This window comes from Oculina patagonica, unplaced genomic scaffold (genome assembly GCF_052425735.1).
Source record: "Oculina patagonica isolate OP01 unplaced genomic scaffold, crgOcupat unplaced2, whole genome shotgun sequence".
Classification (NCBI taxonomy): Eukaryota; Metazoa; Cnidaria; class Anthozoa; order Scleractinia; family Oculinidae; genus Oculina; species Oculina patagonica.
In genome coordinates this window covers 1,272,279-1,285,602 of record NW_027558036.1, presented here as the reverse complement: position 1 = coordinate 1,285,602, position 13,324 = coordinate 1,272,279, and the positions used below count along the sequence as shown (strand labels likewise).

The 13,324-nt window shown below is 41.2% G+C and overlaps 3 protein-coding genes across 3 annotated transcripts in view; 1 reads left to right on the top strand and 2 right to left on the bottom strand.

The window, feature by feature from the left end:
* Positions 1–13,324, bottom strand: part of LOC144640164 (flavin reductase (NADPH)-like) — a 136,172-nt gene that overhangs the window by 31,398 nt on the left and 91,450 nt on the right. The window lies entirely within an intron of this gene.
* LOC144640148 (uncharacterized) overlaps positions 1–13,324 on the top strand; it is a 199,738-nt gene that overhangs the window by 103,471 nt on the left and 82,943 nt on the right. The window lies entirely within an intron of this gene.
* Positions 1–13,324, bottom strand: part of LOC144640157 (uncharacterized) — a 261,782-nt gene that overhangs the window by 194,448 nt on the left and 54,010 nt on the right. The gene's annotated exons all lie outside the window — the stretch shown is intronic.

The window sequence follows — 13,324 nt, the reverse complement described above, 5'->3', positions numbered from 1 at the left end:
TCCACAAATAAAAACTTTAGCCAAGTATCTTAACTTTACAATTCAGAAGCTATCCAGAATTCAATTTCCATGTCCTTAGGGATATTAGCTGGTACGTAGCTGTTTAATATGGGTGCACTTTAACCGCGAAAATTTATGTATACCTTTAATATTTGTCAATTTGTTGCTATTGGTAGTTCATTAGCATCCCTAGTGACGTCATTGACGTTATATAAAGCTTATCGAATTATTTAGAATTGTCAGTTGTTGCGTACGTTGGCCATGAAAAGGCGAGGCGTGGTCCTTCAACATACCGCCCCTGACCAGCGTTGACTCTCGACAGGCAGCCTGAATTGTTACAGTTTTACAGCTGTGTTCACCGACACAAGCTCCAGTTTCCAACCTTATTTCGGTTTCGGGCACTTGAACGGTTCCGGTTTCTTCCTCCGCTTCCATGCTGCCCACTACTGTTACGGCTAAGTCTTCAGCGTCGCAGCCGACCACGCTTACTACCACTTCGAACTCAGGTTAAACGTCGTCAAAGAAACCCATGGGCCTCCAGGGAAAAAGAGTTTAGAGGTAACATTTATTCTTCTAGTTTTTCTCTTTTAGCGCCGGTGTAGGTTTTACTTGTTGGGCATTGGCACGCTCTATCGTTTGTATTTTTTCCCAGCCATGTGGCTTTTTTCAGTCAAGTATGATTCCCTAGTGCAACTCGTAAGGTTTTGTTTTAGAATTTTCAAGTGTATGAGCAATTTGAAGATTTTATTACCCAGTCCTTGCTACAGTGTTAATCTACCGGTACGGTACATGATGTGGATAAGCTGTTTCCTTCGGTTTGGCTTCTTTTTCCCTAACAGTTAAGCCTTACAAGCCTATGTAATGCGTCAATGCAAGATTCTACAACCTCTGGATGAAAAATACACCATTTGTTCCTGGTGACTCTTGTTTTAGTCCCTTGTTTCGCCTACCAGAACTGCCAATAGACGATAAATCAGGATATGATCATATTTTAATTCCTACTGATTCAAAACAGTTTTTTGGTGTGGAATGGAAGGGCTAGTACTTGGTGTCAACCACCTTTCCTTTTGGCTGGAAAAACTCTCCTTTCGTCTATCGGACGGTGAGCTTGGGCTCCACTAAATATTTTAGGAATTAGGGGACTACGGGAACCCTGTTCATTGACGACAGGCCAGTAAATGAGATTTTCGTCTGAGGGGGTATTTGGTCTCGACCTATGGAATGGAGGAGCCCTGGATTCACCCGCCAGTCAGCCTTAGAAGCTCTGTTTGTAGTCTACAAAGTATTAATCAACTTGGGTTACTTTCTGGTTTTGAATAAATGTGTTTTGTCAGCCTCGATGCGGTTAACTTTCCTAGGAATGGTCATTGATTCGAGAAGTCTCGCGTTTGGGATTCTGGAAGAAAATATAGAGTCAAGTTTGCTGAGCTACGCAAGTCCATTCTATCCAGAGAGTCCACCATTCCCCTCAAGTCGATCCAGAAATTAATAGATAAGTGCGTATCTTTTTCTTTGGCATTCCCTGGCGCAAAATTTTATATCAGGGAAGCGAGTGTCAGCTGTGGGGTAGTGAAATAATCCTAACACCTTCCTTAAGAAATGAAATAGGGTTTTGGCGTTTTCTTGACGACTGGCAATACCGGCCATTCTTTGGATCCAGGAACGTCGTTTTTCCGTATCTTTGTCAACTGATGCTTCTGCTTTTCGTTGGACAGCAGTACGAAGCTTTCCACCAACATCCAGATGATCGCAGTGCGGACGACTTCTGGGACGACATTCCTTTGAACGAACACATTTACGTAAAAGTTTGAGTCTTTTTCATCCAGTGTCAGGGACTGAAGAATGGACACGCAATTCGATAATCAAGAAACTCTGAATGCTTGGCATGGTCGCGGGCCCAGGTCCTTGAAACTCAATGAAGTAGCTCACAGCATCTTTCATGACGTTACCAGGAAGAACCTGGCTTTCTCAATGTTTTACGTTCCTCCTGGTTTTAACCAAGCCGATGAATCTTTCCGCTGTTTGTCTTTATTTTCGGTGGATTGACCGGGCATACTAAAGATCTTATGGCATTGAACTCCAATGCCCAGCACGACCTCGCAGGTGCTTTTCACCTTTTCCCACCCCAAAATCGGCTGGTGTAAACGTTTTTAACCAGGATTTGTCCCCATGTGATGGTGTTATCATAAACGCCTACGTTTTCCCGCCATAAGCACAAATTTATTGTGGCTTAAAGTACTTTGTTTTCATATGTCTGAAGAGAAAGAAAACATGAAAATTCGCGTTTGTCATGTCACTGCCTTATTAGTATTCAGCACCTGTAGTAGCCCTCTTTTTCTATCCATACTACCTTTCGGTCTTGTCGCGTGCACTTTTGTGCTTTTTTCCGACAACTTTTCTCGAATTAGCTGTATATGCTCTCAGCATGCGACGGTCACTCTGGTTGTTCCAGAACCTTCTTTTTTACCTCCCTTGTGCTCGGTGATAAATGCTATGGCCAAACGGCGCAAACTCATTGCTTCCAAAGATTGTTCGGATGCGGTCCTTTTTCCGACCAAGTCTGGTTTGAGGCCAAAAGCAAGTAGCTCTCTTCGCTGGGCTTTCCAGGTGTGAGAGCAATGACTACTAGATTCTGACTGTTTTTTCGTTACCACTTTTTGCGGTCCCTTCCGTTAGTGCTAACGATCTTCATGACTTCTGTATCATGTCCGTCCTGTTCTTATACAAATGACAATGACTTTCGATTTTTCCAACGTTGCGGTTATAAACGTCAGCATCAAATACTCCTTAGAGAATCTAGGGAGTTCTCTGACCCTCCAGTTAATATCAACGCATTAAAAGAAGGCGTCAAGCTTTGTTGGAGAAAGCAGAAATGACTCCCTATTCGAAACAAAGATCGCCTTTAGAAAAAGAACTATCGTGTTTTGTTGCACAAACTACCCGCCCTTCTTAACGGCTATGCGAGATGAGCAATTGCAGACCGGAATAGTTCCCTCACAAACTGAGCCTTTGTTTAATTAACAGATTTGGCAGAGATCTTCTAGTTTGTCGAATGATCCCAATACGTCTGCAATTCAGCCTTACGTACTCTGCGCTCGAAACCAGCTTTCTTCAAGACCCAGGTTTTTTTTTTTGCGGGAGACAGGGAGGGAGGCTTAAGTTGGAAAAAAAAGAGTACACTATTTTCCTGGGAAAGAAGGTATCCTGTTCAATCACACGCTAACAAAGTCTTTACAGGATGGCACGTGTAATATGTTCGCCCTAAAAAGAAAATTACTAATAAAACTGTGTGATTTAGTCTGTGTTCCTATTAGAAAAGGTTTTCTCTTTAAAGCGGCGAATAAAGCGGGCGACGTTACTGATAAGTTTTTTGACTCCGTGGCGGATCAGGTCCGTCTATTTTCTTATACCAAACAACTCCCTGGGACTTTAAGCAACCGGCGGTTGACTCTGCATGGCATTCGCAGGGGCTACGCTATTTCTCTTCTTCTCGCTGTTATACCATTGGAATCTGTTATGCCAATGTTGGCTGGGGGACCTCGGCAACGGCTAAACATTACACAAGTTAGACCAATTGATGACGTTGGATGGTAACAGAGATATTTTAGCTTGCCTTGCTTTGGACCGAAGAGCAAGTTACCAAGGACAAAACTCTTCAATACAATTCACTCAGGCGTTCTCGCTTCAGTATTTGTGACGAGCCAAAATATAACTTGGTAATCTTCATTTTTCTCTTTCTGTGAGATTTAGAGGCTGTAGTTAGGTTTAGGGGAGTATGGGAAGAAACCCATAAGGGTTGAAATGAGTAACTCCCTATGATTCGCATTTTACAAAGCGTTCGCATATTCGTTTCTAGTATGTACTTTATTTAGAAAATCGCGAGAAAACATTAACCAATCAAAATTGCAATATTTGGATTAAATTCACAGCGAGCACTATCTCACGTTCAATGGCGCAATCTTGTTTTTGAACAAGCTTCGTTGAGTAAAGTTGAATTTGGTTAAATTCTCCTGTTTCATCGTCATTAAAACTTTGATACACTTAATGAATTTCTTAAGTTTCTAAAAGAAAGTTACGGCGCTTAGATTGGAATTCAAGTAACTTTATAAACCGCAAAACCGAAAATGTTGTTGCGTGTGTCATTACGTGTATAAAGTATTCACGTACAAACTCTTCGTGTTCCCAAATATGGTACCTGGGAAAGCTGAATATTCAAACACTGTGAACGCGCGTTACACGTTTAAATCTCTGGTATAGGTACGAGTATGAAATAAGGTATGGGAGATAGATATGTGGATAAAGGGATGACCCATTAAGGTAACGCCGTATCGAGGATCATTAAAACAACTGAAACAACAAAACATGAGAATGGAGGCGAAGTCGTTCAGCGATACTCAACAATCAATGCACACATCTGGGGTTCCGGGCATCTATAGTTTTTACCTATGTTCTGTTTAAACAATGGAGTGTTTCTGTCGAGGAACTATCGGCTGATAGTTGCCCCGCGGAAGGTTAACGTCCTTAAAACAAATATTAGCCAGAGAAGAGAAGATTTAAGGTTTAATATGCTAGTTTTAAGTAACGACCCCTCCAAAGTAGGACATAAAAACGCTGTTTAATCCAAGATTACTGTTGCGGCTTTTCGTGATTTGCTTTCATTTATTTATTCGTATTTGTTATAATTTCGTCACTTTCGTAGTTGGCATCCTTCCGTCTACGAGAGACGATGGTGTAGCGTCCAGTTTGTTTTATCTGCACCTACGCGAGTGGCTAAGCAGGCCAATTCGCGAGTGACAGTCTCTGCTGCGTCACTTTACCAAATTGTAATTTTTGCTTTGTGTGTTTATTCTGCCTGCCTATATTTTTCGCCGGCCGTATGCTAATTTACTTTTTATATTCGTTCGGCCTTTTCCTCTCTCACTTCGTGTCAAGTTTCCAGTCGGTTCCCCGGACCTTGTTTCCTTCCAGCAATTGGTAAGCCATGTTTCGCTGTATTACTTGTTTTTTTTTTTTATTTTTGTCGCGCCTCATTGTGTGTTGTTTTGTTTTAATTCATTTGTAATCATCGTTAGGAATTAACAAAAAAAATTCGCCGTTTAATACAGTTGTTGGACCGTCTGTGCGGGCGTATTTATGTCGTGGACCAACATCTCAACATTAGCAAGCGTCGTTACGTTACGGTAGTCTGCCGTAAAAATAACCTTTCTAGCCCTAATTCCGCAACATCTGTAATCTCTGGTTGCGACACCTTTTGATAGGTTACCCCATGCACACTATGTAAAAGTTATCAAGTACGGGCCGCCCAAGGTTGGCAACGTTATAATCGGGAGCAGTAACTGTAAATTTTGGAGTAGTGCACAAAAGAATGAAAACAGGAAAAGCGCCAAACTACGTACAAGATTAAAGAATCACTCTCCTTTAAGAAATTTAAGATTTAGGGGAACGTAAACAACCTGCGACTTGCAAGGGAAAGTATCCATCGATTAAAAATTTACTGTGACGATTTTTAGACAGTGTAGTTCTGAAGACATTTTTTTTGAATCTTCAACTTGGAATACTCGCCACATGTATGTACTTACAAATAGACTAGCCATTGTAAGTTTTGGAATATTCCTTCTGGCAGCACTTCTATTTTATTGTGGCTAACATCCCTGTAAAAACCAAAGTAAAGTAGTTATTAAGAAAAAACGAGTTTCATTTCTATCACAACCACTAGAATTAATGTTAAAGAAATGTAACATAATGTGTTCATGTTCTTCACCCTATGTAAACTTATTTTCCTTTTACTACAACGATGGCGTCAGCGTGCAAAGAAGCCAAGAAAATAGTCGGATCCCCACGACATTCCCTTAAAGAATTAAAATGTAAAGAGAGAATGGTAACGAACTTACAAAGTCGACAGTTCGCTCAGATTGGAGAATAATCCGGAGGTTAGATTGCTAAGTTGATTCCATTGCAGGTACCTGGAAAGAACAAATGCAAGACATTGTCATTTAGCGTAACTATATAAGAAATCTAAACAAGATAAATAGTTAAAATATGTTTCCTTGAAGTACATGTAATACTGCTAATGAAATATCACTGTACGTGTATGTAAAGCCTGGCCAAACAGAGATGCAAGTAGCCGGAAGCTTTGAACTTAAGTCCACTTGCGTCTCGGTTTGGCCAGGACTTGGGTTCGTGAACTTGCGTTTACTTGCGATAAATTGCGTTTACTTTGGTCGAGACCAAATTTGCACGCAGGTCAACGCAAGTTTTCACCCGTTTTGCCACCCAACGCAAATCATTGCGAGTCTTGCTGTTTACTTCAAGTACAACTTGCGTTCACTGGCGAGTAACTTGCGGGTGCGTTTGGCCCGCCAACACAAGTCTGTACGCAAGTCTGTACGCAAGTTCAACTCAGTAGCAGTAGTTTAACAAGGGCTTAAGTGAAGAACAGGGATGAGTAGGTAGTGAGAGGACTTAGTTACTAAAAGTAGTAGCAGTAGCAGTAGCAGTAGCAGTAGCAATAGCAGTAGCAGTAGCAGTAGCAGTAGCAGTAGCAGTAGCAGTAGCAGTAGCAGTAGCAGTAGCAGTAGCAGTAGCAGTAGCAATAGCAGTAGCAGTAGCAGTAGCAGTAGCAGTAGCAGTAGCAGTAGCAGTAGCAGTAGAAGTAGCAGTAGCAGTAGCAGTAGCAGTAGCAGTAGCAGTAGCAGTAGCAGTAGCAGTAGCAGTAGCAGTAGCAGTAGCAGTAGCAATAGCAATAGCAGTATCAGTATCAGTAGCAGTAGCAGTAGCAGTAGCAGTAGCAGTAGCAGTATCAGTATCGGTAGCAGTAGTAGTAGCAGTAGAAGTAGCAGTATCAGTATCAGTAGCAGTATCGGTATCGGTGGCGGTGGCAGTGGCAGTGGTAGTAGCAGTGGCAGTGGCAGTGGCAGTGGCAGTGGTAGTGGCGGTGGCAGTGGCAATGGCAGTATCAGTGGCAGTGGCAGTGGCAGTGGCAGTGGCGGTGGCAGTGGCAGTGGCGGTGGCGGTGGTAGTGGCGGTGGCAGTGGCAATGGCAGTGTCGGTGGCGGTGGCAGTGGCAGTGGCAGTGGTGGCGGTGGCAGTGGCGGTGGCGGTGGCAATAGCAGTATCGGTATCGGTGGCAGTGGCGGTGGCGGTGGCAGTGGCGGTGGCGGTGGCAGTGGCGGTGGCAGTGGCGGTGGCGGTGGCAGTGGCAGTGGCAGTGGCGGTGGCAGTGGCGGTGGCAGTGGCGGTGGCAGTGGCAATGGCAGTGTCGGTATCGGTGGCAGTGGCAGTGGCGGTAGTAGTAGTGGTAGCGGTGGCAGTGGCAGTGGCAGTGGCAATAGCAGTATCGGTAGCAGTGGCAGTGGCAGTGGCAGTAGCAGTGGCAATAGCAATGGCAGTATCAGTAGCAGTGGCAGTAGCAGTATCGGTAGTAGTAGCAGTAGTAGTAGCAGTATCAGTAGTAGTAGCAGTAGTAGTAGCAGTAGCAGTAGCAGTAGCAGTAGCAGTATCAGTAGCAGTAGCAGTAGCAATAGCAGTATCAGTGGCAGTAGCAGTGGCAGTAGCAGTGGCAGTAGCAGTAGCAGTAGTAGTAGCAGTAGCAGTAGCAATAGCAGTATCAGTAGCAGTAGCAGTAGCAGTAGCAGTAGTAGCAGTAGCAGTAGCAGTGGCAGTAGCAGTAGCAGTAGCAATAGCAGTATCAGTATCGGTATCAGTATCAGTAGCAGTAGCAGTAGCAGTAGAAGTAGCAGTAGCAGTAGCAGTAGAAGTAGCAGTAGCAGTAGCAGTAGCAGTAGCAGTAGCAGTAGCAGTAGCAGTAGCAGTAGCAGTAGCAGTAGCAGTAGCAGTAGCAGTAGCAGTAGCAGTAGCAGTAGCAATAGCAGTATCAGTATCAGTAGCAGTAGCAGTAGCAGTAGTAGTAGTAGTAGCAGTAGCAGTAGCAGTAGCAATAGCAGTATCAGTAGCAGTAGCAGTAGCAGTTGCCGTAGCAGTAGGATATATTCAACAATTATTCTATGAGCCCGCGTTGGATACGAGGTGGTAAATAGCCAAGGAGGCGCGAAGCGCCCAGTTGGCTATAACGACTCGTATCCAACAAGGGCGAATGGAATCATTGTTTTATTAAATTCTTCTTTAAGTTTAAATCGACTGGACATTTTATTTTGATGTAAACAAAGTGATAGTATGAGGATCGAGGCGGGAAAATTTGTGGCGCGGTGTTCACTTCTTGAGTTGAATGAAACACACGAGGAAAGTGAGCGACAGAGTTTTCTTCCCAAGATTTTCTTCGAACAATCTCCTCTAAAGTCATCTATATATCCTGGAAATTGTGACAACAGTTAAGATTTACGGGATGATCCGAAGCAAAAGCTTTTCTGGAAACTAAACGCCTTGTGCAAGTCGAACGAAGCAGGAGTTACATTGTACTTGTTTTCGGCTCCACGGCTGTCATCAAGACTGCTATATTATTTGAAGCGAAATTAAGCTCAAAGTGGAACAGGTTTATTGAAGTATGAAAGGACAAGTCCAAGTTTGAACAGTTCAGTTGAATGTCCACTTTTGGAAATGTTTTGATCCGGAGATCAAAACAAACAGTTATCCAATCACTGCTTGAATTTGGAGTCACATGACGCGAGGTCTGTTGACTTCATGCTGAATTTGTCGATCGAAATCTAGAACAGCGAAGTGTACAGAACTCGAATTTGAATGAAACAAGCGTCGTTCTATTAACTAAAAGGAAATTCGCAGCTTTAAGAAAGAAAAAAATATGCCATTGACCTCTCTTGGCCAGGAATAAGTAAAGCGAAGACCAGCGCTTGTATTTTAAATCCTTTTCTCTCGCGCTCTATGCAAATAAACACCTTTTTTTTTTACTTTATTAATAATACACAACAAAACCTACAGAACAGTATTTACGTAGATTTACGGGATAATGCTTACAGTATATTATTTACATTACTTTCAATACACTACAATATGTTATTACATCACTTACAAAATACGCTACATTTAATTACAGCAGTTTGACAGAACATTGTCTTTTCCCTATATGTACTTACTAAATCATAGTCGCCACATACACAACGTTATTATTACTCACAAAATACTTCGCTACTTACTTACAAGTATAACTTAAACGCGTTTTAAAGTACATGCATTTATTTCCAGAAGGCCAAAATTTCCTTACAGTCATAACTATTCGGTTATTGTGTTTGTTTTGTTGTTGGTTTTGATATATATACAATTCTAAATGCTATAACAGATGTTTAAACGGTTATTTATGTTTACACTATATTTATAATTTCAAGATTTACAAAATAAAGGCCCATGTCAGATGAAAATTTTCTAATGATTTTTTTTGCAATTGCGATCTCTCTAAGTATTTGCAATTTGTCTTTTACCCGTAGTAGAAAACTCTGGAAACAAAGTTCATCTTGTTGACCATTTGTGCAGAAAATGTAATATTTCGCTAGTAGAATTAGGTAAATAAACACTAAGCACTTGGTTTTAAGTAAATTAAAAAAACTGAGCTATGAACTCCGCTTTTAAAATAAGATACTCTCGCAGTTTACGCCACATCAATCAAAGAGTTAAGCATCCTGGGCCTTACTTTATTCACAGTTTGCAGAAAGAAAAAAAAATGTGCCGTTGGTCTCTCTTGGCCGAGGGTAAGTAAAGCGGATACGAGCGTTTTCTGTCGTGCGCTATGTACATACCAGCGAAATACATGTAACACTAAGCACTTGGTTTAGGTAAATTAAAAGAAGCTATGAACTCCGTTTTTAAAATAAGATACTCTCATAATTTACGCCACATCGATCAAGGAACTTAGCATCCCGGGCATTACCTTAGCGACGTCTAGAATTCAAAAATTAAATGCGATCTCGCAAACTGACATGAAAACATTTACATTTGGTATCGTGCCAGAACTGACCGGTCTAGTCGAAGGTTAGCTTAGGCGTTTGCGTTAAACTTATAACTTGTTTTCTATTAATTTAAAGGAGAAGTTCACTCCAGGATGGCCATTTATTTTCTCAAAGAGCTCAGCCTGAAGTTTGGCGGAAAAATTTTAATAGTCTGAACTCCTTGTTTTTTGTAGTTCTTGGAGCTCTGTTTGAGCAGAATGGAGCTGCACAAACAGGCATGTTGACAAACAAAAGCCACTACGAAGAAACAAGGAGTTTCGAGTATTTTAATTTTCCCGCCAAACTTCAGGCTGAGCTCTTTGACGTCACGCATACATTACCAGCTCCAAGATGGCGGCGTTCAGTTGTCGAGTTTTGGAAAAGATTTCGTAGGGTTATAGCGCACGTTGGAGGCTGAAATTTTGGTGAATAACATATCTTTGTATTAACTTTTTATTGGCGTGAAGAATATAAATGGCTATTCTGGAGTGAACTTCTCCTTTAACGAAAAAATAAAAAGCTTCGTAGAAGCCACATAAATATTTGGCGCAATTGAGTCAAGAAATTAGAACACGCGTCGAAGGAAGCGACACATTTACAGTGACATTACATTGCTGTAAATCAGCCTGGCTTGGTAACACAATAAAAAATATAAGAAACGGCAGCTCATAATCTGCTGGTCTTGCAGTGAAAAAATAAAGTGGGCTGTACTGAGTTTTATCTTGCAATAAAAAATGAGTCACAACAAACATTTCTAACATATATTTCATCAACAAATTGGCGTACAAAGGTGTCAAACTCTGCATCACAAAATAGCTGGCCAGGAAAACAAACAGACCGATGACCTCAAGTCGAAGGCTAGCTCAATCAATTGAAAACATCATGGCATTTGGAGCTCCTTATAACATATCAAAAAGACCGTCAGAACTTCTAGCTAGTTAGAATTAAGTTGATTACACTGAAATGCACAAATATCATATTTGAAGTCTCCTTCGCCTTCCCTGGCATGGCGCAATCACAATGTAACAGCTCGCCAGGATTCTCATTCCTTCCATGTTGTTTCTGTTTCTCTAACTTCAGGTTATCAAGAAATTGAAGCAAATCGAGAAAATAATTTCCTTAAATTCGCTTCAGGCGAGTCCATGCTTGGTTGCTTTCGCCAGATAGCCTTCCTTTTAATACATTCCAATGTGCCTTTGCGCGTCAATGTGCTTTTGCGCGTTTCAGCGCGTCGACCTCCGGTCCACTGAAACCAGAAAGAAAACAAGTCTCGCATCCTGTAGTCCTTGTTATATCTTAAAACACGTCCAGTAGATAATCTTTGGCGATCCTGGATGTATTTAAGATGTTCTTTGAGGTCAGTTATCCATCAAGTCATCGACTGGAGCGAACAAAAAGAAGCCCAAACAGATGAGTTATAAGCAGTCTCATTTTGCGTAGACGATGGCTTCCAGCAAAAATCGCGGCCCATCCACCCAAATTGCGGCCCATCGCTCAGATTTCTCACAAAGCAACTAGAATAACTGTAGAACGTCTCTGAATTTTTTCAAGGCTCAAAAAAATTTTTCACAAGAGATACACTGTATTAAAGCTGAAGAAACGACCCAAAAGACAACCAAAACAAACATACGCATCGAAAGTAAATCCTCACCTCCGCGCACAATCCGCCGTGATTTTACACAATTGTCACGCATAACACTTCTTCCATGCTTTCTTTGTGTTGTGTTACCAACTGGCAGGAAATGCACCCCAGGAATACTTGAAAAAAGGTATATATAGAATTCAAGTGGAGTCCACTCGGGAAGACTTGAAAACCGCCATGTTGTTACGTCACGCTATTGTTTTCCGCGTTTCCAAAAGTGGACATTCAACTGAACTGTTGAAAGGTAACAAACTTTGAAGAAGTGCTGAGCCTAATTTTATGATGTACACTGAATGAAACTGTGTCAGTTTGCCGTTCCGCTTTCGTAAACTATTTGTTGGTTTTCTACTTTATTCACTCGCTCTTGTTGTGCGTTTACAAGTATTATTTATTAAACTTTTCGCATCAATCCTTTTGTTTTGCGTAGTTAATTTTACTATGACATTTCTGTGGTTTTTGTAGGCACCGCTGTTTATTTCTTGTTCATAAAGCTCGCCAAATTTGCTGTTTTCAACCATTTTTCTGATGGAACTGTCGCTTCCCGCAGAAAAACGTTACGCAGAGCGGCACTTGCCGCACTTATTTCCCATATAAGGTCAAACATAGGTATATGAGCTGATAACCGGGATTCAGTAAACCAATCAGAAAGCTAGAAATGCAATATCCGAGGTTGCGAATTTAATAATGTTGGATATGAGATAGTTATAACCAACACGGCGCTATAGTCGCCTCGTTGGCTATCAACCGTCCCATATCCAACGCGCGCTCATGGAATAATTGTTTAATATTGTCGCTGTTTGAGGCGTCGCTGTGTATTTCTTTTTGGTTGCAAAACATTCGGTAAGTCGATAAGATTATTGTGACTTTTAGTGTTCGGGTTGCATCTATTTTTCGAATCTGTATTATATTTTTCGTGCTTGTAAACCTGAAATATGTAGGTTTTAGTAAAGTTGGTTTATAAAAGGGAAAAAGATGTTTTATAAAAAACAAGTACTTTTTCAAGCTTTCTGTTTTTTGGTAATTACAAATTAAAACTTAATTCACTGTTACTATGTTTTTATCGATTTCGTGCCTCGACTTTGAAACCTTTTTCAGTTAGATAGGCTGCAACTTAAACCGCGGTTATTTTGTTTATAGGTGTAGCTTTATTCCTAGGTCTTTGGGTTTTTAAGTCAGACCATCTATATGCTTTCTGAGACATCCTTTGACTTTACGTCATACTTTACGTCAGTGTAAAGTTCCAAAGATAACGATCCTTAAAAAGTTACGACCATCCATAGAGTATCGCTAAACTTTCACCATTAGTAGCGATCCCAAGTGTTATTAGACTTTCTGGGAAATAAAAGTTGAAATATCAGGCACCAAGAACGATAGGCAATTATCCTGTCCTCAAGTTAAGATGGTTTCCACTCAACATTCGAGCAATACAGGCCAAAATAAAGGTACCAAAGAAATCTCTTACCATGGCAACAGCTTAAGTACAGCTAACCAAAACCTGCTGAAACTTTAGCACTCAAGCTGACCCCGCGAGAGAAAAATGAATTTGAAATTATCTATATTTCAGTTAAAACGGACGTTTCATGTCAGTTCAAAACATATTATCATCACGAGCTGTAGATAACCAATTTTTCGCTCGCGACAGTATTTTATCCACGTGAATACCAAGACATTTCACGAATGCGAAATAAAACAAAACTGGTTTCAAAACTGATTATTTATTTACTTTCTGTGAGGCTGAACCAGAAACTTTGTGTCATTTTTTACCAGTGTCCCCACGTCAGACAGTTTT